Source organism: Zootoca vivipara, chromosome 2 (genome assembly GCF_965207765.1).
Source record: "Zootoca vivipara chromosome 2, rZooViv2.hap1.1, whole genome shotgun sequence".
Lineage (NCBI taxonomy): Eukaryota > Metazoa > Chordata > Lepidosauria > Squamata > Lacertidae > Zootoca > Zootoca vivipara.
The window spans coordinates 34140458-34166874 of record NC_142584.1 but is presented as its reverse complement, the minus strand read 5'-3'; the positions used below and the strand labels follow the sequence as shown (position 1 = coordinate 34166874).

General features: G+C 43.4%; 1 protein-coding gene and 1 long non-coding RNA gene across 9 annotated transcripts in view; one reads left to right on the top strand and one right to left on the bottom strand.

Annotated features, from left to right (window-relative positions):
- Positions 1-26417, top strand: part of TNRC6C (trinucleotide repeat containing adaptor 6C) — a 416076-nt gene that overhangs the window by 262887 nt on the left and 126772 nt on the right. The gene's annotated exons all lie outside the window — the stretch shown is intronic.
- LOC118079881 (uncharacterized) overlaps positions 653-26417 on the bottom strand; it is a 38836-nt gene continuing 13071 nt past the window's right edge. The window contains exons 2-7 of the long non-coding RNA XR_015948047.1: positions 13581-13718; positions 10780-10809; positions 9962-10065; positions 4813-4999; positions 2196-2265; positions 653-813 (exon numbers count right to left, since the gene is read on the bottom strand). This is a non-coding gene — a long non-coding RNA (uncharacterized LOC118079881). The remainder of the gene's footprint in view (positions 814-2195; positions 2266-4812; positions 5000-9961; positions 10066-10779; positions 10810-13580; positions 13719-26417) is intronic.

Below are 26417 nucleotides of genomic sequence, written 5' to 3'. Positions count from 1 at the left end.
TCAAGAAACTGCCTGATAAGTCTTTGAAGGAGTGGAGTTAAATACTGTAGTAATAGAAGTAGCTAGAAAGAGAGAAAGAAAGCATGTTGCAAAAGTATCGTTTAGAATCTAAAGGCCAAACGAACGGGCCCCCCAAAGCACAATAAATTCTGCTCTTTAAGTAAGCAGTTGTTTATGTGCATTCTTTCTGTAAAACAGAAGCATTCGACATTTTTCTGTACCGGCTAGATTTCCTTTCCAGTTCCAACTCAACCAAAACACTGAGAGTTGGCAGGAATAGCCATTAATCATTCTTTCTGGAGACCTGGTCAAGCAGAATAACCTTTTGTAGGTGGTATATAAATACGCTTAACCTTTAAAAAGAAAGTTTAAGTGAGGACCAAAGGCAATGTGAAAGACCCTCACCCAAGAGAGAGATTCCCAGCTGGCTGCTTCTTGACTCCAACCCATCAAGAGAAACTCTCAAAATGAGACTTGGGGATCTCTTCCATTGATCCTCGTTTATCAAACTGACAGGGCTGTGCTGCCCACTGAGGAACATGGACGAAGTGAGAGGGAGGGGGGTGCAAAGGGAGAAGGGCTGCCTCTGAGGAGAATTCAAGGACAGATAAAATCATTATGGTTCACCTGTCCTGGCTTGCTACCAACATACCGCTTTCCACTGAAAGGTCAGATGTGTGGGGATGTGTTTCTCATCACTTCCTTCCAGGTTATTTTCACTCATCAGCAAGGCTGAGATGCTGCAATACCCATCCCGTTTCCCTGGTACATTCTCTTTTGCAAACTAGAACCAAAGGGGTGTCTTCAGGAAACCTGGAGGAAAACATGGATGGAAGGGACATGCTTGTTTTCTTCCTGGTCTGTTAGCCTCCCTATTGCTAGCACAGTTTAGTCATAAGCTAGGACTGAATGGAAGAGCTTTGTTCTATTGCCTCATTTACAGCTACAATTTCTGCTTCGGTAAAATTAAGGTTGAGAAGTAAGCTATGTTCCATGTCATCTATATTCTTTTCCTGCCCCCTTCCCTCTGGGCAGTTCTGGCAAGCCATATGGTAGGTTTCCCCCAACTCTCTTTTGGCAGTATACACATCAGTCCAGATAACAAGGGCCCAGAAGTAGTCAACATGGTGTAGGGCTGCCATACATCCGGACATTACTGGGATTTCAAAGGCGGAATTGAAGTTGGGGGGGGGGGTTGAAAGGCGGCACTTTTTCCTGGATCTTAGGAAAGTCAATTGAAATTTTTTGGGGGGGTTGTGTTTTTGTAAAAAAAGAAAAAAAGAAGAAAGCTCAATAGGGGCGCCCCAGTTTTTACTTTTTGAAATATGGCAACCCTAACATGGTGTCCTCCAGATGTTGTTTGACTGTAACTCCCTTTAGCCCCAGCCCCAGTGGTTAGGTACATTGGAAGTTGTAGTCTAATAGTATGTGGAGGGCAGCTTTAAAAGTTTCAATGTGAAAGCCTGTATTAGGAAACTTGCAGTTTTCTCAGCCTTTGCTATTATTGGTTTTGTTTTTATTAAGTGGGGTTTTTTTGTACTCCACTTCATCAAAATTGATTCCAGGGTGATTTACATGGCTAAATAAATTACACCAGCTTTCTTCCCAGTAAAAGTGGATTTGTCAAAGTTATCACATGCGAAGCAAGTTCCTGTTCTGAAGCTCTATGATGAAAGGCAATGCTACTCCCCATTCAGGGGAGAGACCAGTAGTTGGAGAAATACTCTGGAACTCATCCTGGGTTTGATGGTCAAAAGGCAGGATATATAAATATACCGTAATAGAATATCACTTACATTAATAGAAACACATATAGAATTAATAACTGCAGACAAAAATGCCAGTGAAAGGTATTTGTAATGTTAATGTGCACATTCTTAGTCCCTATGATTTTTTACATTTGATAATACTCATTTTGCCTCATGTGAAAAAGCAGCCTTCCTCACACTCATACACCCGGCAGAAATTCTCTAAATCAGTTTCTCAAGAAGCATTTTTCAAGGCCAAAAGATACGCAATAGCTCTAGACTGTGTGTGGACAATGTGTTATGATTCTCATCAGCAGCATTGATTTATTAATCACTTTCTAAACAACTGTCTCGAGGCAATTTTAAGATTATTAAAAACAGTTAAAAACACAAAACATCAAATACATTTAAAACAAAGCTAAAACTCTAACAACTCATGGAAAATACCTGTTTATCTAGCTGGGAAAGCCAGAATAAAAATGTCTCCAGTCTTTTCCAGGAAGTGCAGATGGGGTGCCTGTAGTAGAAGAAAGAAACACTCCATCTCTATTGATTCTAGAACATGTTGTGCATACTGTATGCTGCAATGCCTCCTTCTCAAATTCAATGCTAGTTAGCATTCTCTGCTTGAAAGTGTTCTAAACTCCCATAAATGAAGGCCACACTGAAAAGTCAAAATTTCAAGGGCTCTTGCTATTCATTCTCACAGCAAACACTTGGCACACTGCGAGATGGAGATGCAACATGACTAGCAGGGGCTGACAGTGTCAACAGCTAATATTGTATTGCTCAGAGATGGTACAGAAGTCTTGCTGAGAGAGGCTTTCTTAAAACCCCACATTCACGATGTTGACTCTAACACTATCTCTGATTATCACGGCGACACCTTGACATTGCCAGTACAAGGAGAATTTTCTGGTAGGCTAGGCCTCCTACCCTCTCATGGTGGGAATAAGGACTGTATACACACCCATTTTGATACTTCTTTATCTAAATCATGTGCGACAGTTGCCACAAGTAGCACAGGCGAGGCAGTTAGGACTCTTCCACACTTCCGTTTCTGCTGTGCCTAGAAAGCACAGGTCTGAGCAGTTTTGTGCTTGCTCCGCTCCATTCCAAGGGAAAGCTCACTCTATAGCGATAGATTGGAACAAATGACAATCATAGCTGCCAAGTTATCCCTTTTTTAAAGGGATTTTCCCTTATGCTGAATAGGCTTCCTCGCGGGAAAAGGGAAAAGTTGGCAGCTATGATGACAATCCAGGGAAAACTTGAATTTCCCTGTTTGCTCTGATAGAGCCTTAGCCCTTAGTGGCATACCTCTGCAGGAAGGAGATATGAGCTGGTCGTTTATGAGCTACAGTCTGGAAACTAAATAGGATTTACAGTAGAATCCACTTGGTTTTCCAGTGTATCTAATTCATTCAGCGGCATAGTGGTAAATTTTGAAGACAGCCCCCATAGGCATACTCCAATGAGATTCCAAATATGTAGACATCTGCTTTGATCCATTCACACACAGGGAGGGAGATAGAAGAGCAGAACAGTGGCATGTTGTATAGTACGCAATTTATTAGGATCAGCTTAACTTCCATGCTATGTAGTTTCCTGGAAGGAAGGTCCATGGAACTCAGTGGTGCTTGTTTCTGACCCTGCTAGCGTGAAGTAAGAGTCCCATCAAAGGAAAAGGTGGGGGCGAGTTCCCAACCCTTGCTTGATTATTTTCCTCATTCTCTAGTTTCCTCTGGTCCAATGATCTGTGACAAACTTGAAAGCCTCTTTATCACCTCACTTGCCAAAGGGAAGGAGGAGACGCCAGTTTCCCTTGTTCTCCAAAAGGTGATGTCCATCACTCCTGCTGTGAAAAATCTCCCAGAGCTGTGCTCCCCTTCATTTGCACGCTTCTGCACCACTCAATCTGTGTAACCTTCATGCACCAGCACTTCTGCGGTGCTCCAATCTGAATGACAAAACCTGCCCAGTTTAAATTGAATTCCAATGTCCTCATTAAATTCATAAATGATAAAAAAAATAATATTGACAAAGAATGCTAGACTTTCTCCACAATTTCGCCCGAAAATATTCAAGATCTGGTTTGTACTTTCCTGTTCCTAAAACGCCCCCCCTCTTTTTTCTGTGTATCTCACTGTTTATGTAGGGTATGTAGGATAGCTCTTCCGTGTTCAGAATAGGCAACTTGAAGAACAGAAAGAAAAGCAGGAGGAATTGTTTCTGCAAGAACAGCAGCACATGAGCCGCCTAGAGAAGTGAACTTGTTAGTGCAAAATTAGATTCAGCACTAGCTGGTCTTGCATTAAGGACCTTTAGAATAAAACTAGGCTAGTAGACATTTGCCGTTTTCTTCTACAGCAGGAAACCAACTTCTGAGGCAGCCACTATTTCCCTGCTGGCTTGGTAGGGCACTCATCAGTGGAGTCAGAAGAAAATTAGCTGCCCTTACCTGCCCAATCATCAGCCCTGGCCTATCACTCCCTACAGACCCAATCAAATATACCTGGATCTAGTTTATTGTTTGTATTCCATTCTTACACCATCCACTTTGCTTAGGGAAGTGGGGTGGGGTGGGGAGGCCTATTAATAGAAAGGAGATTTGCCAGCCCCCCTCTGCTGCAAGCAGGGAGGGGGAAGCTTTTCTCTTTTTTTAAACTCTTCTGTTATTTTTATTTTATTTTACACAAGCAGCAGTGGGAGACAATAAAGCAAAATTGATGCTTTTACAGTAAAAACCCATTAGATGAGTTACTGTTGTAATTTAATAATGGGATTGTGGAACTACAGAAAATTACAAAAGTCTATAATTAAAGCGAATCTCTCTTAAAAGGATCATTTTCATCGTGTCACATCCCCCCCTTCCTTGAACCTCCTTATCTTCCTTTAAAAATAAAAACCAAGCGCTGAGAGGAGAAAGCTGTAACCGTGACACTTTTCTCTGGAAACCTCATGCTACACACCTTTTATGCTCATAAATCTGTGCATATTTATGAATCGGGGAAGCCAACACTCCAAGCGAGATTACACAGATGATTACACCTTTTAGCTTTACCTGGCAAGAAATGTTAGGGAGGCAAAAATTCCTATTGTAGCCAAGGCTTTATACAAGGCCTCCTTGCTGCTGCTTCTTCTTTTTAATGTTACATGTGATGCTCATAAAACAGGAGAGGTAAGGAAAACTTCAGGGTTGGCTTTCTGGAATGAGGACCAGGTTTCTTCCTCCTCCTCCTCCTCCTTTTCTAAAAGAAGCCATATAAATTGGGTGTACGAAAAGGAGCAATAACATTACAGTTCAAGTACAAATCAACTACAACATACAGCAGCTGCAACAACAAGCAAACTCCTGGATAAAAGCTAGTATTTGAAAGTAGCAAATAGAAAACAAGAGGATGTGTACCTTTGTGTCCTTGGCAAGGAGGTGAAGCCAGGAGAGACCATGGACCAGAAACTCAAAAAGTTTGCTTTTCATTGCCTTTCGCACAATGATATGAGATGATAATTGTTCACATTGCCTAGGTCCTGGTTTTATTTTTCCAGAAGGGGGTGAAGGTTAGACCACAACCACAACCTGGTAAATGATTAGTATTTGTGCTCTCCTTCAGCACATTCAGGCCTCCACTACAATATGCCTGGTTCCCTAGCCATACAATGCAAACTCTCTTTCTTTTTATCTTTCTCTTTCTCTGTGTATAGTAAGAACTGTTTAAGCTTATAACCCAGGCAGTATGAGTATGGATAGTCTGTATAACTTGTATTTATTAACTACCTTGCTATTTATTTGTTTATATTTTAGAAAATTCAAAAGCTATTCACTCAAAAACAATAAATAAAAATGTCCCAGGCGATGTACAAGTCCATCACTTAATATTTCTGTATTGGTGCTCCAAATTAGAATGTTGTTTTACTGACTTTCTGCTATGTTATGTAATTAAACATAGACTTTTCCTTTTTTATTATTTATTATAATGTACATTTATTGTTTCTTGCAACCCATCCACCCCACTACTCTCATGAGAGCCCAGGGTGGGGGCTTAACATAAAAATTCAGCATCAATGGCAGAAGCAGAACCACAATACAAAATGCAACATACAATAATAATCCACATTACTTTATACATATTTACAATATGGAGAGTGGATTGAATCTTGGCTTCTTGAATCATTATCTAGACCACCAAGTAGTATTTTGCCTACAATTAGGGTTGCCAGATTCAATAGAGGACAGGACTTCTGTGCCTTTAATTGCCCTGCTCTCTTTTGAGTCTGGAAACCTTAAAGAGAAACCAGCAGACCCTTTGTTTAATTTCCAAGCAAAGGGTCTGCTGCTTTCTCTTTAAGGTTTCCAGACTCAAAAAAGAGCAGGGCAATTAAGGCACAAAAGTCCTGTCCTCTATTGAGTCTGGCAACCCTACCTACAATGCAGTCCTATACATGATTACTCAGAAGTAAGCCCAGCTGAGTCTGGTGGAGCTGAGTAACAATGCAAAAGAAATAAAGCTACAAAACATGGTCTAGAAATTGCATAATTGGTGTTGTTGTTTTTTAAAGAAAATGTCTCCATGCAGGTGAACCTTGGCGCCCAGAGATCTAATATGCAATTGCTCAATGGACATAAAACAGGACTGAACACATCAGTTATGGAAATTATACCTTTATCATTCCACTTAGAGAAAACATGATAAGCTAAGTCTAGTAGAGACCTGGATAATCGTAAATTGATACTAACAGAAAAGAACAAGTAGATCTGTCAGTCTGTGTTATGTGTGCCCCATTTCCCATCATACACTATCACAAATGCAAGAAATAAGAGCTGAGCTTTCATAGCCTTGCATATTTGGCTTTCTTGTACAGTCATACCTCGGATTAAGTACGCTTTGGTTTGAGTACTTTCAGTTTAAGTACTTCGCGGACCCGTCTGGAATGGATTAATCCACTTTCCATTACTTTCAATGGGAAAGTTCGCTTCAGGTTAAGTACGCTTCAGGTTAAGTACAGACTTCTGGAACCAACTGTGTACTTAAACCGAGGTACCACTGTATTTGGCAAAAGAAAGGGATACTTTTAATTCTAAATGCACCTACCTCTGAATAACGTGTAATAGCCCTCTTTACCAACTCCCCACAGAAAAAATTGAACAATCCAATCCATGGAAACTGATAACATGATTTGCTACCGAGGCCCTGTCCATGTGCTTTCCAGTAAAATCTATCAGGTTTTCAGACATAAGAAAACAGGTCTTTTTTGGTGCTGGCTCCATCTCTATGGAGCAGCACCTTTCCATGTGAGGTAAGACTGGCTCCTTACTTCAGTGTTTCTCAACCAGTGTGCCTCCAGATGTTTTGGGACTACAACTCCCATCATCCCTAGCTAGCAAGACCAGTGGTCAGGAATGATGGGAGTTGTAGTCCCAAAACATCTGGAGGCACACTGGTTGAGAAACACTGCCTTACTTAACTGTTTTTAAACTGGCCTTAAAGACCCGGTTTCTGACTCTACTTTTAATTGACAGTGATCTTATATTTTACAAAAATTATTAACTCATCCCATGGATGTCAATGGGACCTAAGTTGAGTTCACTTAGCCTGGATCGAACCCTATCCCATTCATGCTGTTTATTCTTAGCTTCCAGTGATTTCATGTGTTGGGACACACGATGCAATCGTCTTTATTAATAACCACTCACAGGTCCATTTTCCATAACTTTGCTTTAATATCTTTATATTATTAGTGAAAACTATTTCCTGTGGCAGAGTTCCACTATGACAGGCTTCCCCAAACTAAGGCCCGGGGGCAGGATGCGGCCCACAAGGCTCTTTTATGCGGCCCCTGGCAACCCCCGCTGCCGCCGCCCACTCTTAAGGACGCAGCGCAGCGCGGCTGCCCACTTCCGGGTCGTCGGAGCTTGGGAAATAGCTTGTGCGCATGTGCAAGCATCATTTCCGGTGCGCTTCTGGGCTGGAGGAGGCCCATGCACATGTGCACAAGCTATTTCCGGTGTCCTGGCGACCCGGAAGTGCGCCGGAATTCACGGGTGCACATATGTATGGGCACGCGCTCCCGCACGCTCCGGCCCACAGCACGATCGGCGCTGGCGGCACCGGCCCTCGGTGAGGTAAGTTTGGGGACCCCTGCACTATGATGTTAATCTTCACTACCAACCAGGCATCCAAAGGGTTTATTTTTAGCAATGCAACTGTGCACTGTCTGCATCCAGTGTTAAAATGCTTCTGCACATGAAAAACAACTGCTTGCCTTTGCAGCAGGAGAGGGGGAGGCAGGAGAGTGTAAATATGGCGATCCGTTTTATTTTTGAAACTGAATAATATTTTAATGACTTTTGTTATTGCATTAAAATCCATCCTCTGCATTTATTTGTGCATAATCTTCAATCTGGGAGAGTGGCAAGCAGCTGTTATAGTTGCTTGACTTAATACAGCCATGTGACAGAAAAGTCTAATGAAGAGTTCCATGATATGAATGTAATTGTAAAGCGGGTGGGGGAGATTGAAAAATTGGTTCCAGTAGTGTGCGATGCAAGAGTTCATTTGTTTCCTCATTCATGCACTAAACAAGGTCCTAATTAATCTTGGACCCTAGAAGGAAAAGAGACTAGATTGGCATCTTCTGAATAAGAATGTACTTCACATTTTTGGAAAGTTTGAAGAGGCTCTTCAGCTTTCTCTTTTAATGGTATTTTTGTGGGGTTTTAAGTGGCTTTCATTAGGCAGCCAAAGCTACTAATTGCATTACCATATTTTTTAAACTTTGGAGATGCAGATTAGATCTAGGCACTTCCAAAATAATCAGATTAATTTCATAGCTGGAAGCATCTCCGTTTTATCCGAACTGAGAGGCTCTCCCCTTTGGTGCTTGTCCTGATTGATAGCAATTGTGTTGGTCAATTGTGTTGGTAGACTGGACCAACAAGATGTTCCCCGGCTAAACAACCAGCCAGATGCTGCTGCAGCAATCTGGTCTTTAATGTGCATCCTGCAAGGCAGGTGGGAGGGGAGGCATCAGGGTCAGACCTGGCATCGGATGAGCCTAGCAGAAAATACATGCACCCTGAAACATTGCATAGATGACAATAAGCCCACGTTTACTGGCCAAAGTGTGGCCTTTGGCTTCACGTGCTGGTTTGGCACACTACTCTCCTTGCATAGTTTATCTTTCCCCACAGAATATCTCTTTGGAAAATTGGAAATGCAGAAAGAAATGTGGTACCCATGTGTGCAGGGAAAGGAGCGGGTGGGGGTGGAGTTTTGTTGCGCAAGCAGAAATCATTAGGCTGGTGAAACATGTTAGCTGGACACCACCCCCTTCCCAACACATCATATCAAGTCATTTGATTGACCTCTTTCTCAGGTGAGCTGCATGGATCAGCTGAGGAGGGGGGGCTGTGTGTGTGTCCGTCCTGTGTGGTGCGTGTGCCTGCACAAGATAATATGGGGTGGCCACACAGACTGCATGAAGCCCCTGGAAGGTAAATGCAGCCCTTGGACCAAAATAGTTACCCACACCCAGGAGCAGCCAGCAAGAAGTGCCAATGCGCACCTGGCTCTCCTGTGCCAGCATCACTGGAGCTTACCAGGACAGAGAGGGGCAAGGTGGCAGGGAGGTTGGTACTGTGAAGGCACACTGGCAAGAATGCCAAATTGGCATCTGCACAGCGATGCCAGTGGCAGGAGGCCAGGCACATGCTACTGCTTTTCCTTGCCAGCCTCCCCTAGCTTACTCTGATTAGGGGGGGGGGGTGCAGCCCCATCTGCAACAGACTGAACACACACACACACCCAAACAGGTAGGCCACCTGCAGACAGGACCTCTGTTCTTGTTTTACCACACCTCACCTAGCCCCTCATCATCTGCAGAAGGTTCTTTAAGCTCATAATGCCACAGCTACATGGCAGTGGTTGACATTATGGAGTAAATCATTTTTTAATTATGTTTTAAAATTTGCATTTATTAAAGAAAAAGCACAAAAAAAGAGAAAGGGAAACCCCCCCAAAAAAACGTCCACTGAAATTCACAATGCAATAAACATTGTTGCGCCCGTCTTAATTTTCACATAGTTCTATATACTATGTGTCTCCCAAATGAAGCTGGTGTTACAGAAAGTATGTCTGAATGTAGCAAACTCATTAACTATAGACACACAGTGCAATTCTACGCATGCCTCCCTAAAAGTCAGCCCAGCTTACTTTCTTCCAGATAAGTGTCCATGGGACTGCTGCCACATGATCCTATACTAAAAGGTGGATCCTTTTACCAATTTCACTTCTTCAGCTGCCACACGCTTTTAAGTCTGGAATGCAAGGAGAAAAGGAAAAATCTTAGCCTTGGGAAAGTAAGGAAGTGCTGTGTATTAGTATTTTTGTAGCAGTTCAGCGATTCTCATGACAGTCGATGGTCTTCTGAACTTTAATGAGGTCACTTCTTTAGAAGAGAGGCTTCAGCTAATCCAGGGGGTTTATCTAGGGCAGTATTATTGCAAACTGGATAAGATAACATGCTTAGCACAAAACATATTTATCAGTTGTTGATTGCTATTGGCTGTATTTTGTTAGTAGAAAGGGAGAGAGAGGGCAAACCAGCCTTTTCTAGAATTATAAATGTCATGATAAGAGCCAGCATAGAATCTGAATAAGGGAAAATATCTGGAACAAGTCTGAGGTGGAGCTGAATGCTGATCATACTAACATACAAATGAACCTGTCCTCTCGCAAGTGCCCAAGGATTTAATTCATTTTATTTACTTTTTTTTTTGCAGATTGTGCCCTTGCTCATTTTGTCACCCCGTGATGCAATATATTATTGGTGTCCGCAGGACCAAGAGTCATTGGGGTTTCATTAGTTATGTTTATGCCAATAGAAATAAATCTCAGCAGTCAGAGGAGAGGTGGTTTGTACTACAGGCCCTGTCTAGGGAATTTGAGTGGCCGCATCCTTGATGTGCTGGTGAAGCAGATACAGTTTGAGATATACTTTTGCCTTATTGATTTCAAGGCTCCTTCATTACCTCCACAGCATTGCCAATCGATAACCAGGCCTGGAGCAACATAATAGATTTAAAAAGAAAAAAGAAAATCAATTAAACAAAATATTCTTAGCAGAACCCCAGTGGAAAATTCTAGTTGCATTTGGTGTTATCTTCTGTAAGGCTGCAATGGATTTACAATTCAGGTGTTTGTTTATTATAATAAAGAATCTTTGTTTGAAGAGGCACATGCCGCAATATTAACGCGTTTGCATCTGAAGGGTGATCACTTATTATTAAAAGCAGAAACCTCCCAGCTTTCTGCTTTGAAACTCAAATTCATCACAGAAGGCTTGCAGGAAAGTGAAATAATGTTTGTGGTCTTAGCTCAATTCCCACTGGACAATAACTCAGTTAAAATACACTGAAATCCGTCATGATTCCCTCTCTCTCTCTTGCTTGCTCACTCTCTGAATGCAGGGAGGACGGTTCCTTTTAAATTAGCTTTCATGCTTGAAAGGTTTTTCCTTGTGCATCAGAGCCCGATTCTGCTTCAGCTCATGCCAGTAACAAAGCCAGCATTGATTTCTCTGGGTGCGGGATTGGGGTCAGAAAAACAGATTTCCCAAAGGGCAACTCCCCGAAGGCTAAAAATGGCTCATGAAGTTCTAGAAAGGAGACCCTTCTGCCCTTCTCAGCTTGAGGTGGAATGAGGACATGGGGGAGATCATCAGGGTGGGGAGGAGGTTATTTCGGACAAGCAGTCCCTCTTCATCGGGGAAGATATAAATGCAGGCAGGTGTTATTGCTGGATGCATTTGAGATGAACAAAAAGATGCCATTTCAAAACTAAGTTAAGGATTTGCTCTCCACATATGACTAAATCCCTTTAAAGTATTGACTTTCACACCAGGTTTCAATGTGCATGGTGGAGCTGAATCAACTCCCCCCCCCCAGTTTGTAAACCATAATCACTTTGCCCTTGATTAATTTCCTGGTGGTTTAGAGAGGGTGGAGAGAGAAACCTGACTATATATTAATTTTAATCTATCAGCATTGGCAGTTTGGGTGGGTTTGACTAGGCTGCTTTATGTGGTTTCCTCTCCCCTCCAACAAATAAGACCCAGACCCTGGTGGAAGTTGTTTTCTATGTATGCAAGGTGTGAAAGGTTTGAAAAAAGACATATTTCTTCCAGATATGTTGATATTTTGCAGGAACATGAGGGAGCAGCAGCCAGGTGTCAGTGACTAGCAGAATCCACACATACCCAAATCAAAACTCGAGCTCTAGTTCCAAACCATCAATTCCTAATACCTGTGACTTTGTAGGGATGGGTTCGGACACTTAGGTTCTTAACTATTTAGGGCCTGTAATCAAAGTTAACCCCAGTGTAACCACCCATCTGCTTTCTTAAAAGCTGCAGGGATAGGAGCTTTGGGCTTAGATGCATGCTCAGCAATTGCAGGTATCCTCCTCTCCCCCACATAGTTAGGAGCACCGAATGACAGGTTTTTAAGCAGCTCCTGTGTGATGGCTCCCAGGTGTCTCTGCAGCACTCTGTGAGTGGGCTTAGGGGGTCATCAAAGAGACAGAGGCAACATCTGCACCATACATTTATAGCAGCATTATCCTTTTTGGAAGCTGCAGTTTGTTCAAAACATAGTTGCTTACTGGAAGCAGGCATCCAGGGCATGCTTGGGTGGTGCTGAAAGATCTTCATTAGGTTATAGCCCATTTTTAGTTGCTATTCAATATCCTCATGCTCAGCTTTTATGCTTAACATAGCTTGGGACTTGGGTACCTGAAGGAGAATCCACTCTCGCATCAACCTACCTGTGCACTTAAGGAGGTCTCCCTCTGGGCATCCCTTGCTTTCTGGGGTGAGGTATTGAACGAGGAGGGAACCGTCTCTGTTGCAGAACTCCACTCATGCTGTTCACCAAAAGCTCCTTTTGATGCACTTCTGGTGCAAGATGGAGACTGTACATTTTTAGCCGCTTTCATTGCAATTTTGCCTGCCAATATATTGCTTTGATGTGCTTTACTATCATTTCATGATTTGCTTATTATATTTGCTTTGTGGTTTATTTCATTTGTTTGTATTGCCGGCTGCTTCCAGCACCCCCAACCACCCCTACAAAAAGTTGTGAAGAAAAGTTAGGAAAGGGGAAGGGTGTCTTCCCCACTGTCTGTCAGCCTGCCACTCACTTTCAATTTACAAGGCAGACAAGGTGTTCTGTTTCTTTTAAGAGAAGGGGCTTGGCCTGCAGTGCCAATCCCTCTATGACCACTCTGCTACTAGAAGCTTTCTAGAAGGACTTCAGTGATACAGTGACACATCCCATTGCCATAGAACAATTTTAGGAAGTGTCGGGGCCCTTGGATGGTCTGGTGCCCCAGACTAGGACTTCCTAGTCAGGACCTTGTGGTGATGCTGCCTGTGTGCTTCCCCCCCCCAAGTCAGGGAGGGAGGGCTGCAGAGGGGAGGAGAGGGTGGTGAAGTCACATTGTGCAAGCAGAAGCCCATTACTCAAGCATGGACAGCTGTGGATACAGTCCTCTTTTGTTAAGAACAGCCAGGTTAATTTATTTATTGAGAAATATTGATTAAATAACGAATTAAAAATTGAATGTTGGTTAAATAATTAACTTATACCTGGCCTTAAAAAACAACACCTTTCCTTACAATGCAGCTCACAAAAACAAAGTAACAACAATATATAAAGCAACATAATTAAACTAAAACACACCACCTCAATGCAATCAATCAATAAGGACAGGCAATTACACACATTAACATATTAAAACAACACAGCTCAGTAATAACAGGTGTGTTACTAACCTTCAATTTCAGTTGTCCATTTCAAGCTCCAAAAGTGCCCAAACATTTTCAAAGTGTGTGGAGACTTTCTCTAAAACGGATAGTTCTTTTAAATTAGTTCACCCTCCTGCTACATTTATTCTCTGCTTTCACTGCCAGCTGCAGGGTAAAAAATATCCCTGATGTTTTATTTCATTAAGCATGAGAATCCCACAGAACAACATGCCACAAACCTAACTTAGGTTTACACTAATAACTACTGTATATTTTTAATTCAGTAGGTTACACACACACACACACACACACACACACACACACACACACACACACACCGTACACAGGCTGTCCTCTCTTGATGGCTCAGCATGGTTAATAATCTAAAGGTCATACCCAACTATCAGAAGGCACTCTAGGAAGCCTGAAGGGACATATAATCATAGAATTGTAGAGTTGGAAGGGACCACAAGGGTAATCTAGTCCAACCCCCTGCAATGCAGGAATCTTTTGCGCAATGTGGGGCTCAAACCCATGGCTCTGAGATTAAGAGTTTCATGTTCTACCAACTGACATTACATATGTTGGTGTAGATGATATCATTGAAATCTAGAGGTGGGGGTCTAGTGGCCCTCCAGACACTGCTGGTCTCCATCCACCATTTCTAGCCAGTAGGGCCAATGGTCAGAGATGGTGGGAGCAGAAATCTAGCACCCTCTGGAAGAACCCAGTTTCCCATTCCCAGTCTAGAGCCCAGATAGCCATATGGAGAGACTGTTCCCTTCCGCTTGCCTTTTCTTCTTCTCTTCAGTTAAGCGGTTGTGCATTCCGCATGGATGGAGAGGAGAATGAGAGGAATCTTCATAGCCACAGAGTCTAATGAAACCATTGGGAGTAGCCTTCAGCTCTATTTCTCCATTAAATCTGAGTCAGGAGAGGCCATTCGCAAAGTGAACATGCAGTGCCGGGGGGCAGGTGTCTGCATGAGGGTTGAGAGGCAGAAACTGGATCCTGCTAAGAAGGCAGAGGCACTGTGGGCGAGTGGTTCCTAGGTCCAAGAGTTGGGGGCTTTGCCTGTTCTGGATGGGGCTTCACACCCTCTGAAGGTGTGCAATTTAGTCCCCCATCCTGCTGCTGTCCGGGTGTTTTGACCATTCCTCCCATCATCTCTGATCATTGGTTGTGCAGGCTGTAGCCCCAAACATCTGGAGAGCACCAGGTTGGTATATACATAACATTTCTTTTGACTTGCCATTACTTCCAGTTCACACAGTTTCACAGGTAAATGAAACAAAACAAAAACCCACATCACCTGTCCACCAGAGGCAAAAGTGGAGTGAGAGAGCACATTGCAAGCAGCAATTCCTCTTTCAAACTACCTTCAGCCCTCTGAAAACACGATTTTCTGTTTGCAGCCTTTGTAGACCTTTGCAATCATGTCTCAAGAGACTGGAACGGGAGATCTACTCATTATAGACAGGCCATGTGTACAGAAAGTATAGATGGTAGCAGCATTACAGTTGACATTTGTGATATTACCATCCGCACTTCTTTTGCCGTTGAGAAAGGATTATTTCCCTATGATATTCTATACTCAGCTAGTCCACACTATTCTTGCAAGAAATGTAAAAAAGCATGAACTGCTCCTTACGAACACGTGTGGGTTTTGTTTGAGTAACACATGAGAGGAAGGAGGGGGAGAGGGCATGTTTGGAAGAGTGATTTGTTTGCTTTGGTGATAGTGAGCTCTGTTTTGGAGAGACAGATGGAAGGTACTTTTTATTTGCCGCAGACACTTCATGATCCAAGCTGTCCATATTGTGCAAGAGAGGCCAGATGCCTTGTTAATTCATAGACATGTTTGCAGCATAGGGATCCTTAGTAGGTGAATATGAATGCTAAATAATTATTAGGGCTTGCTTGACAAACGTCTGCCTCCTGACTGAAACTGGAGCAAAGCTTTGACCTTTTCTAGAGCAGCAAGATATTCTGGCACATGATAAACTTTGGGAGCAATTTCCACAGCTTAGAAAGGCAAGCTCCACAATAAGGTTTGGGCTGCAGGCATGAGAGGTTTTTAAGTAAGATTATGCCTGCAGAGATGGGCAAGGAAGGTCTTTGTTCCTAGCAAAATCCAAGAGTAGGGTTCCTGGAAGACTGCCAGGTCCTTGTCCGGAGATCATCATGTCTGTACCTTTAAGTGCTACAAGACATGGAATGAAGCTGCTGGCCATTCCTCCAGTGGTCCTGTTACCCACTCCCCACCTCCATTTTACTGGCCACATCAGGTGGAATAGGGTAGGTTAAAAAGAACAGGGGGGGTGTAAATCACAGAGGAACATAATGCTTTGAAATATTTAGAAGTATGGCCACAAACCTCTGGAGAGTACTACTGTGTGTACATACGAGTTCCCCAGGCCCTCAAGGGAACAGCCCATATGTGGTGCCAGTAATTAGCCAGGTCAAGCACTGGCTGGGGGCCAGGAGCTCAGAAGAGCCCCACCCTGGCCCAAGCCTGACCCTCCCGCACAGGCCATGACACACTAGCGCTCACTCACCTGTCTCACCTCTGCACAGCCTGCTGCTGCTACTCACTCATTGGCTGCTGGATCTGGCACAGAAGGCAGAGGATGCAGTAAATGCCTTTCTGAGTGGGAGTTGCTGAACTCCCACGACTGGGGGCTGCCTGCCATCACATTACCCAACATGCAATGCCCTGATGAGGTGATGCAAGAAAAGGAGAGTGCTACAGAATGGGTAGAGACAGCTGAGGGGTGAGGCTGCAGAAAGGCACAGGCCCTGCTCTGTGCCTTTTTTGGATGATTATTATGTTGACATTAGGACTTCCAAAAATCTTCAATGTGCTGGCCAGCCGCAGGACTTGATGGAAGCATTTTGGTCACACTGTTTGATGCCTCTAATACGTGGCTTTAAAAGCCACGACACCCCATTGCAGACAACAGAAGAGCTGTTCTTTTACACACACACAGAGAGAGTTTAATTCTGATCAGACTTCCCACTAGATAAAACACGCCTTTCTGAATATTTGTGTAATTTGATAATGGTGGTTAATGATAACATTTTTAAAAGGGTTTTCCTTACTAGCAATGCACTGACTATTGCCAATTATTCAGAAAAAATGGCTAGGTTTTTACTGCCATAGACCCATAGCTGCCAAGTTTTCCCTTTTCTCGCGAGGAAGCCTATTCAGCATAAGGGAATTTCCCTTAAAAAAAGGGAGAACTTGGCAGCTATGCATAGACCATGTTCCAAGAAACAAAGCACCGCTGAAGAGCTTGGCTCTTGCCGGCTTGGCACCCACACATGGCAAAATGATTGCAACTGGCTGAGCAAACTCAGCTGATGCAATTTGTCTGCTGTCTCAGGGTGGAAGCTGAATGATGCACACGGCTTTTTGGCAACCAAGCTCAAGAAGCAGATCACTTGCTCTGTGGACTGAAAAACTCATGCCTTCTCTCGAGGCATTGCCTCTCAGCAGGAAATCAAGCCTGATACAGGAGCAAGAAAAAGAAACTGCAAGGAGAACATTTAGTGAGGTAGGAAACACTGGGCTCGTCTGATGCCCTATTAAAAGCTAGCGTGACTGCTTCCTTCTTTGGCACTGCATTCCCATACAGATTATCCCCATAGGAAGTAGCCTTATACCAAGTGAAATAATTTGTCAGCTGACTCCAATATTGTCTACCCTGACTGGCAGTAATGGATTTCCAGCATCAGCCTGAGATCTTTCACTTCACCTGGGATGCTTTTAGTTGGGAGATGCCGGGGATTGAACCTGGGACCTTCTGCACGCAAAGTATGCATTCTTCCAACTAACTCACGGTACTTCCCTGAGGGACATTATTTTCAGGTGAAGGAAAAGACCCACACATGCTCAGCAGTTAACATTCCTGAGCATCTGCCAAGTGCCGTTCAGTGTGCATGGTTTCCAAAAGTTCCAAATAAAAGCAAAAGCAAAGTCAGAGGTTTGTTGTCACCCAGGGGATGTTTAATAGTTCTGACTCCGCTATAGGTCTCTGAGATGTGAGGTCCTGATCCTGAAGAGCATATTCTTCACCAAGCACATGTATTCTCCCACTTACGACTCGGCATTTCTTCACACAATGCACAATTACTAATTTTGGGAATTCACTGCCCAGTGATATGGTGGTGGCCCTTGGCTTAGGTGGCTTTAGAAGGGGGTTAGACAAATGCATTGGTAGCTGTCAAGGAGGACAGCTAAATAGAACCCTGAAGATCAAAGGCCATGTAGCTCTGAATACCAGCTGCTAGGCAGGGGTGGTGGTGATGGTGGCGGCAGCAAACAATGGAGGAAAGTTATTGCTACCATATCCCACTTGTGGGCTTCCTGGAAGCATCTGGTTGGCCATTGTTGGGAATAGTATGCTGGACTAAATGGACTCTTAGCCTGATGAGGCAGGGTTGTTGGCATCATCTTATGTGGGGACCAGATCTCTTCCCAATTGTAGCTTTTCTGAATTGTGCCAATATCACAGTGCACCCTGGAGGAGTGAATGATAATGGTTTTAACTGCCCAAGCCAGAAGGAAAATCAGATCTGCTTTTTGGACTCTGCTTGTGCCCATATGGGCAGACGTTTAGACTCTGATCTTGTCTACTCCAATAAAGACAGATGGTGCGTTGCTTAAATTTTGTCTACTTGCACTTAACTGCCTTCAGATTATGGGAATACCAAACAATATGTATTTGGCCAGAACACAATGTCATGATAAATGTATTGCTGCTCCTGAAAACAGCAGTTGCTTTGGGTTCTCCCTTCCCTGACATATAATTTACAACCTTTGGCCCTCCAGATGTTGCTGAACTGCAACTCCCATCATCCCTGGATACTTGCTGGGGCTGTTTTTTGTTGTAGTTCAGCAACATCTGGAGGGCCAAAGGTTCCCCATACCTGATTTACAACAATGGGGGTGGGGAAGCTGTGGGGAACTCCCCAGATTTTGTTGGGCTCCAACGTCTATCAGCCCCAGCCCCATGGCCAAGGGTTAGGGAGCTGTAGTTCAACAGCATTTGGAGAACCAAGGTTTCCCCACTTATGTACTGCAAGTTATCTATAACATGTGCTGTAATTGTGTGTTCCCTTCTACCTGCCAGGAGAAATCAGATCCCCATTATGTCAGAACATGGGTAAGTTGTACTAAGAATGATCTAGCCGATTAATATGGTTAGGGTGATGACAGCTTGCTACACAAAGCAGGAAATGTCAAAAAGAAATTCCTGTGTGCTAGGAATGTTATCTTCCTGAGGTCCACATCTGTCCTGCAGTACGTTCACATTTGGTGAGCAAGTGTGCAGGGATTGGCAAGTGAAATGGCCTCCAGGAAATGGATAAAGAAGATAAAACAGCATACCTTTTGTTTATAAAAGGGCACGAGATTATCATTTGGTCAGAAGGATTCTAGAACTTCCTGCCCTGCATGCACTTTGCTCTGCTTATTGTTAGCATTATTTCTAAGCTAAGAAAGAGGTGCATTGTCATAAGCATTCCTAATTATGTAATGCACAGCCCTATTCTAGAAGGCTGGGAAGCCCTATTCATAAAGAAGGCTGATCGCCGAAGAATTGATGCTTTTGAATTATGGTGCTGGAGGAGACTCTTGAGAGTCCCATGGACTGCAAGAATATCAAACCTATCCATTCTGAAGGAAATCAACCCCGAGTGCTCACTGGAAGGACAGATCCTGAAGCTGAGGCTCCAATACTTTGGCCACCTCATGAGAAGAGAAGACTCCCTGGAAAAGACCCTGGTGTTGGGAAAGATGGAGGGCACAAGGAGACGGGGACGACAGAGGATGAGATGGTTGGACAGTGTTCTCGAAGCTACCAACATGAGTTTGACCAAACTGCGGGAGGCACTGGAAGACAGGAGTGCCTGGCGTGCTATGGTCCATGGGGTCACGAAGAGTCGGACACAACTAAACAACTAAACAACAACAACATCCTGAAAGAATCAAGATGGCACTTCAGATGCTTATGCTCCCTTCTCTCTTTTGAACCCTTCGGACATGACTAAACAACAACAATTCTATCCCAGAAAGTAAATCCCATTATGCTCAGTAGAGCTTCCTTCTAGATAAGTGTGGATTGCAGCGTAAGGATATATCATCATCACTCTGACTCCCCATCCCCCCTGCCACACACCTTGCCCCAAATTGGGGCAAGTAATTCATGCTCTGCCTCCACAGTCAGAGACTGTGTCAGCATGCCTCTGAAGGTCAGCTGGTGGAAATCTCAAATGGGAAGAATGTTCCTTTCATTCAGGTCCTAGTTTCCATAGGTATCTGGTTGGCCACTGTGAGAACTGGATGCTGGACTAGATGGGCCATTGGCCTCATCCAGCAGGACTCGTCTTATGTTCTTCTGCTAAAGAGGCCCATGTAAACAGAGTGACAAATCCAGACTATATCACAATGTTATAATGCTATCTAAATGATTCCTTGGTAGCTATCGATGGCTAGTCAAGATTGGTTATATACTACTTGTGTATCAGAGGCAGTATGCCTATGAGTACCAGCTGCTGGCCATCATAAGTAGAAAGGGTGTCATTATGTTCATGTCCTACTTGTGGGATTAAAAAACAGAGAAGAATGGGGTCCTCAATTAAAGGTAACAAAGAGACCAAGCCACAATTAAAAGTGATATTGATATAAACACATACAAAAATGATACAAGCTGAGACCACAGAGTAATTACAAGCAAAGGATGTATACAACCATCCAATTCACCAGGATATATAACTTAGGTATACAAGAAAACAATTATCTAGATCCCCAGTACTATACCTCCTTTTCTACTTCTTCAGACACCAACTGGAGAATATGTGTGGATGGCAGCAATAAGCCTCTTATTTCCCCAATTTTCCTTTCTAGATTTTTCTTCCTTGCAGGGAAATATCATTATCATATATCCCCAAAATCACCCATTGAATAATATTAGAGCATACAACATGAGGCTGCAGCCAATAGTAGGATTAAAATAACTGCTGAAATTCTTTCCCCGTGCTCCTGTGCATCCAAGTACGACCAAAAAGGGTTGTTAACTCCAAACATACCAGATTAGCAATATGAACAATTTAATTTTCTAAAATGGGATAACTATTTACAAATTTCTAAATTCAAAACCAAACCTGTAGCTCCAAACTGATAAGTTTTCCATTTGCAGAAGAAGGGTGGATATATAAAAGCTGCAAACTAATAAAAGTTAGGTTGAGGAGCAAAGTTGTCAATCCACGTGATTCTAACAAGTGGCTCCTCCGCTCAAATGAACTGCCTGCTCTAAGATGCAAAACACTTTTAAAGGAAACACGTCTAACAGCTCGGTGGTTTAACAAGCAATCCCTTTCCCCAGGGAACTATGGGAATTGTAGCTCTGTGAGGGAAATAGCGGTCTCCTGTCTACCCTAAGCACTCTTAACAAACTACAGTTCCCATGATTCTTTGGGAGAAGCTAACCCTGTTTGAATCCATATGACGCTGCTTGGAAGTGAGACAAACCACACAAATGTGAGAAACTTCCACCTTCACACATTTTAACAATCTTCAAAATGGGGTGGGGAGGATTGGCAGGTAGGAACAACAGCTGATGCCACCGTTTAAAAAGTGGAGGAGGGGCTCTGATAGGTGCCGTGGGTATCTTTGTTTTGCAGCAAATGGGCACCAAACAGATTTATCACAGGCCGCCATCTGTAAACCACTTGTTCCACAGGTTTGTAAATCTATGGGATTATTTCAAAGTTAACTGGTTTGTGGATTGCAGCCATCTATAAAAGCAAAACAAGCCTCGGTGTGTTTTATACCCGCCATTTATTTTTTAATGCCATTTGATTATATGATGTGCTATCATTTCAAAGTTACTAATTGTGACCCCTCAGCATGCATTAAGCCCCCACATAACTGTGTGTCTCTATGTCTCTAGCCACAGGCGGAAGCCACAGCCACAGCCACACAGCTCATCCATTCATTTTCATATTATAGCTCTTTGCTAGCTATCAAAGCTGCAAATGCTGATAGACTTAAATAGAAGGAGAGGGAGAGCCTGGTAAAGAAAGAACGAGAACCCAAGAGATCTTCTCTGAATGGGAGGAGAGATCCCCCTACCACCACAACCCAATGTTATGAATATTGTCAATGAAATTAGCGAACGCTGTTTGGGAAAGAGAGCGTGGGGAGGGTGAAATGTAAGGCAGGCTCAAAGGAAAGCTGGCAGAAAGAGAGCAGGAGTGAATGAGCTCTTTGTTTAGCCTGCTGGTGCAGTGAATAAGCAGCCTGCAGCCCTGTGGTTCCTTGCAGGCTGCCTGCTGAATGAGGGATGGGCCTCCATTAATAGGAGCAAAGGAAAGAATGTGATTCACACTCATTCTGAGAGCTAACCAGCAGAGGAGTAAAGTTAATTTACTATTGGAGTTAATTCCCTGGTTAAGAGAAAGGAAGAAGGAACAGGTTATAATGTAATGAACGTGCAGGCGCGGGAACGAAAGAGGTGCCAGGCCGCCTTCCATTTCCCGATAGGAAATTCTGCACAGCAGATACCAGCGTATTATTTCTGGGCTGACTTAAAAGGACCTATTCAATGTCTCTGAGAGACATCGGCATGGCTGGCAATACGGAGAGCAGGATGGGGGTAACAGAGGAGGGGGGGGTCAAATTTCAACATACAGACAGAATGAATGCTGCATCGTTTCATTTCATCTCATCCCATTTTTTTTAAATCTACATGTGCCCCAGCACTTCTAGAAAGGAAGAAGAAAAAATTGCAACACAGGGGTGGGGGAAATTAAGTGTATCATATTTTATAATTATTTGCCCAAGCCAGTAATTTTTAAAAGGCTGATCAAGTACCCTGCCCAGTGCTCATCTGCAGGGGAAGGGGAATTTGCACTGAAAAGGAGCAGGGAAGGTGAATAAGGAGGAGACTGGCTGAATGAATGTTATACTGTGCACATGCCTTGCACACCCATTCACTTTGGGATGGATTTTCATCAGCTTCTGTTATCCCTGCAAGATCAGGGGCCGACCCAGAAACAGGGAGGTGAAGGCAGAACTTGTAAGGGGACTCCCAGCTCCTTCCTAGCTTGGCATTCCATGTGGCAGCCCAAGAAATGCGCTTTTCTAATCACATCACCTTTCTGGATTTATCACTTTAATGTTCTCTGGGCCACTGAGCCCTACAGCTGTAAATTAATTTTTTTGAAGTAATACCGGTTTTAAAACTTCCATCTGTTTTAATGAGCTCGGGGGACTCTCCTTGCTTGCATTAGGAACAGGAAAAAGAAAACTCTGCATGCAATTATTTTTGCCGCCTTGGATTCCATCAGTCTCAGGGACGAAACCTGCGGGACACCCTTCTTGCCCTCTGAGAAAGCCTGGCACCTTTGCAGCTGTGTGCAGTAGGGCACCTTCAGGGCTCCTTCTATGGGGAATGTAGCCAGAGAGAGAGGTCTCTTCTAAGGGTTTAGAACAAACATTAGCTAGTCCCTTGGCAGCCTCCTCAGTCACCTTCCCATTAAGCCAGATCTGCAAGGTAGAATTATGAGGCCACTAATGAACAGCATCAGTTCAGGCTGCCTAAAGAACTGGATTAGCTGGACGTCTCTTTGAACTGCCTGATTACTGGTGGGAAAACTTCACAGGGGGAGAATTGAGATCTGTATTTGTTGTCCCCCGCCCCAGCCTTCTGCATCTGCATTGCAATATTTGCTCATGGTATTTTTTCTTCTTAATCAGCAATTAGCCTAATAAGCCACCTTTTCATTGCACGTGCGTAGATTAGCCACTTCAGAGAATACAAAACAAACATTGCACACACACACACACACACACACACACACACACACACACACACACACACACACACATGTCTGGGGGTGGGGGAAAACAAATGAGTAAAGTGAGTCCTCCAACCTCTGGGGTTTTGCATTTACTTATCACTGCTTGATATTTTTTGGCTTTTGCTCAGATCTCGTCATTAGCATTTCAAGACATCAGTTTTAACACAGTTCATTCTTTCTTTAGAAGTAAAATATTCTGAAGGATGAGTGGGACATATGAATAGGAAACCCTTGGGTCACTCAGATCACACAGGAGGCTTATGATGTAGTAGGACCATTTCATACATGGTGCATAAGCAAGCCAGGTTTGGCCACTGGGAGTGGCAGCCATTGCATTTTGGGTGTAGAATTAAAGTACTTTGGATGCATACAATCCCTTCCCCTCCAAATTGTAACCAAACTGTTTAACATGCTTTGGGAGCCAGCATTACTTTTTGCACTGCCACCAAGCTGCTATGTCCTGCATGTGTGTTGTGTTCTGCTCCCAAGCTTTCTAGCTTTGCAATCAAAAAACCCATTGGGTTTTCAGTGGGTTGAAATCAAGTTAAAGCATTAACTTGATTTCAATACTAACTTCTCTTTGTGTAGCTTTGTGCTTGGTGTGTGTTTGGAATATGGCTTTTTGTCAAATTTGCTCATTGTTCCTTCTGGATGTATGTTTGCCAGGCTGGGGGAGGGAATGATTGTGCAGATGTTCTGTGGTAGAAGGAAAAGGAACATTGTATTGGAGTGTGTCAGCTATTTTGAGGCAATGAGGGAAGAAGTAGAAATGGCCTGGGGATCCAGGAAGCTAGGCAGAATGGGAAAGTCCCATCATTTTCTGTTGGAAAAAACTGCATAGAACTGTCCACTGTCCTTAGCACATAATGGTACTGTCCAAACCTCCGTAGGGATAGAAAAGAGTTTGTTTTCATAAGGTCCTGTGTGTGTCTCTGTGTGTGTGTAATGATAGCAAATGGTGCTGAAGAGGTAAAGTCGGTTATGATATATTGGGCCAAAGACTTTGGGTACAATATACGGCTAAAAGACTGGGGAAAATTGTGGAAAGAAGGAATAAAATTTACAGCATGCAATGCCTTGAGAGAAAATGTAATGAAAATGATGTACAGATGGTATATTACACCAGTGAAATTAGCAAAAACATGGAAAATAAGTAATAAATGTTGGAAATGTAAGGGGGGGGAGGGACTTTTTATCACATGTGGTAGGAATGTAAGAAAGTAAAAAACTTCTGGGAAATGATATATAATGAGTTAAAAAAGATGTTGAAATAGACATTTATTTAAAAAAAAAACCAGAAGCATTTTTACTTGGTATTGTTGGCAAGGATATAGACAAGATAAGAAACTGTTCTTATATGCGATAACGGCAGCTAGAATATTATTGGCACAGAAATGGAAGCAAGAAGAATTACCGACAAAAGAGGAATGGCAAACCAAACTAATGGACTATGCAGAATTGGATAAGATGACAGGAAGAATTCAGAACCGAAGATTGGAGTAAATATGTGAACTATTTGAAAATCAATTGTAATCAACAGATTACGCTTATGGGACTGCAAGAAATTTTGTAAGGACTATATGAAATATTGTACGGAAAAATTATGAAAAGGACTATTGGTTATGGACTATTAAAAGTAATAGTGAAAATAATGAAATGCAAGATAAGTGAGGAAGACTGAAAATCTTTAGATGTGGTTGATGGAAGTCCAAGGCTTATAGCCAAAATAATGTATAAGATAAGGAAAAATGTTATGTGGTGTATAGAAAATATATGCAAAAATTAATAAAAATGATAACAAATGGTGCACTCAGTAACTGCATCTAGTAATTAATAGATGTGATCTCAGAGACGTAAATATTTGAACTTTCTACTCACAATGTGGGGACATGGGTGGCGCTGTGGGTTAAACCACAGACCCTAAGGCTTGCTGATCAGAAGGTCGGTGGTTCGAATCCCCACGACGGGGTGAGCTCCCGTTGCTCGGTCCCTGCTCCTGCAAACCTAGCAGTTCGAAAGCACATCAAAGTGCAAGTAGATAAATAGGTACTGCTACAGCGGGAAGGTGAACGGTGTTTCCGTGTGCTGCTCTGGTTCGCCAGAAGTGGCTTTGTCATGCTGGCCATATGATCTGGAAGCTGTACGCAGGCTCCCTCGGCCAATAATGCGAGATGAGCGCCGCAACCCCAGAGTCTGTCACGACTGGACCTAATGGTCAGGGGTCCCTTTACCTTACTCACAATGTGGGAAGCGGGTGGCGCTGTGGTCTAAACCACTGACCCTAGGGCTTGCCGACTGGAAGGTCGGCGGTTCGAATCCCCGCAACGGGGTGCGCTCCCGTTGCTTGGTCCCAGCTCCTGCCAACCTAGTAGTTCGAAAGCACGTCAAAGTGCAAGTAGATAAATAGGTACCGCTCTGGCAGGAAGGTAAACAGTGTTTCCGTGTGCTGCTCTGGTTTCGCCAGAAGCGGCTTAGTCATGCTGGCCACATGACCCGGAAAAATGTCAGCTCCCTCGGCCAGTAAAACAAGCTGAGCACCACAACTCCAGAGTCATTCGCGACTGGACTTAACTGTCAGGGGTCCTTTACCTTTACTTTACTCACAATGTAAGCTTTGGGTAGCAAAGACAAAAGCTTGGGCTAATGCAACTGTATGAATGCAGCCAATGGACAACGAATCTGTGTATTCATGGCTGCTACCTATGGCAATGACCACTGGCTTCAATGGCTTTACAAGGCAATGAGACAAATTCATGGACGAAATGTAAATCATGGGCAGGGCCAGTCCTATCATTAGGAAAAGTGAGGGGACCACCTCAGGTAACAGATGATAGAAGCCCCCTGGCTGTTTCTTTCCTAGGCTGTGGGGCCATTCACCTCTGTTGGAGGACAGCACTGCATATTACTATTATTTCTTAGGGGCTAGATTCAACTAACCTGGTGCACTAGCAAAATGATTTGCAATGACTCCCTTACAGAGCTACAATTCCCAGCTCC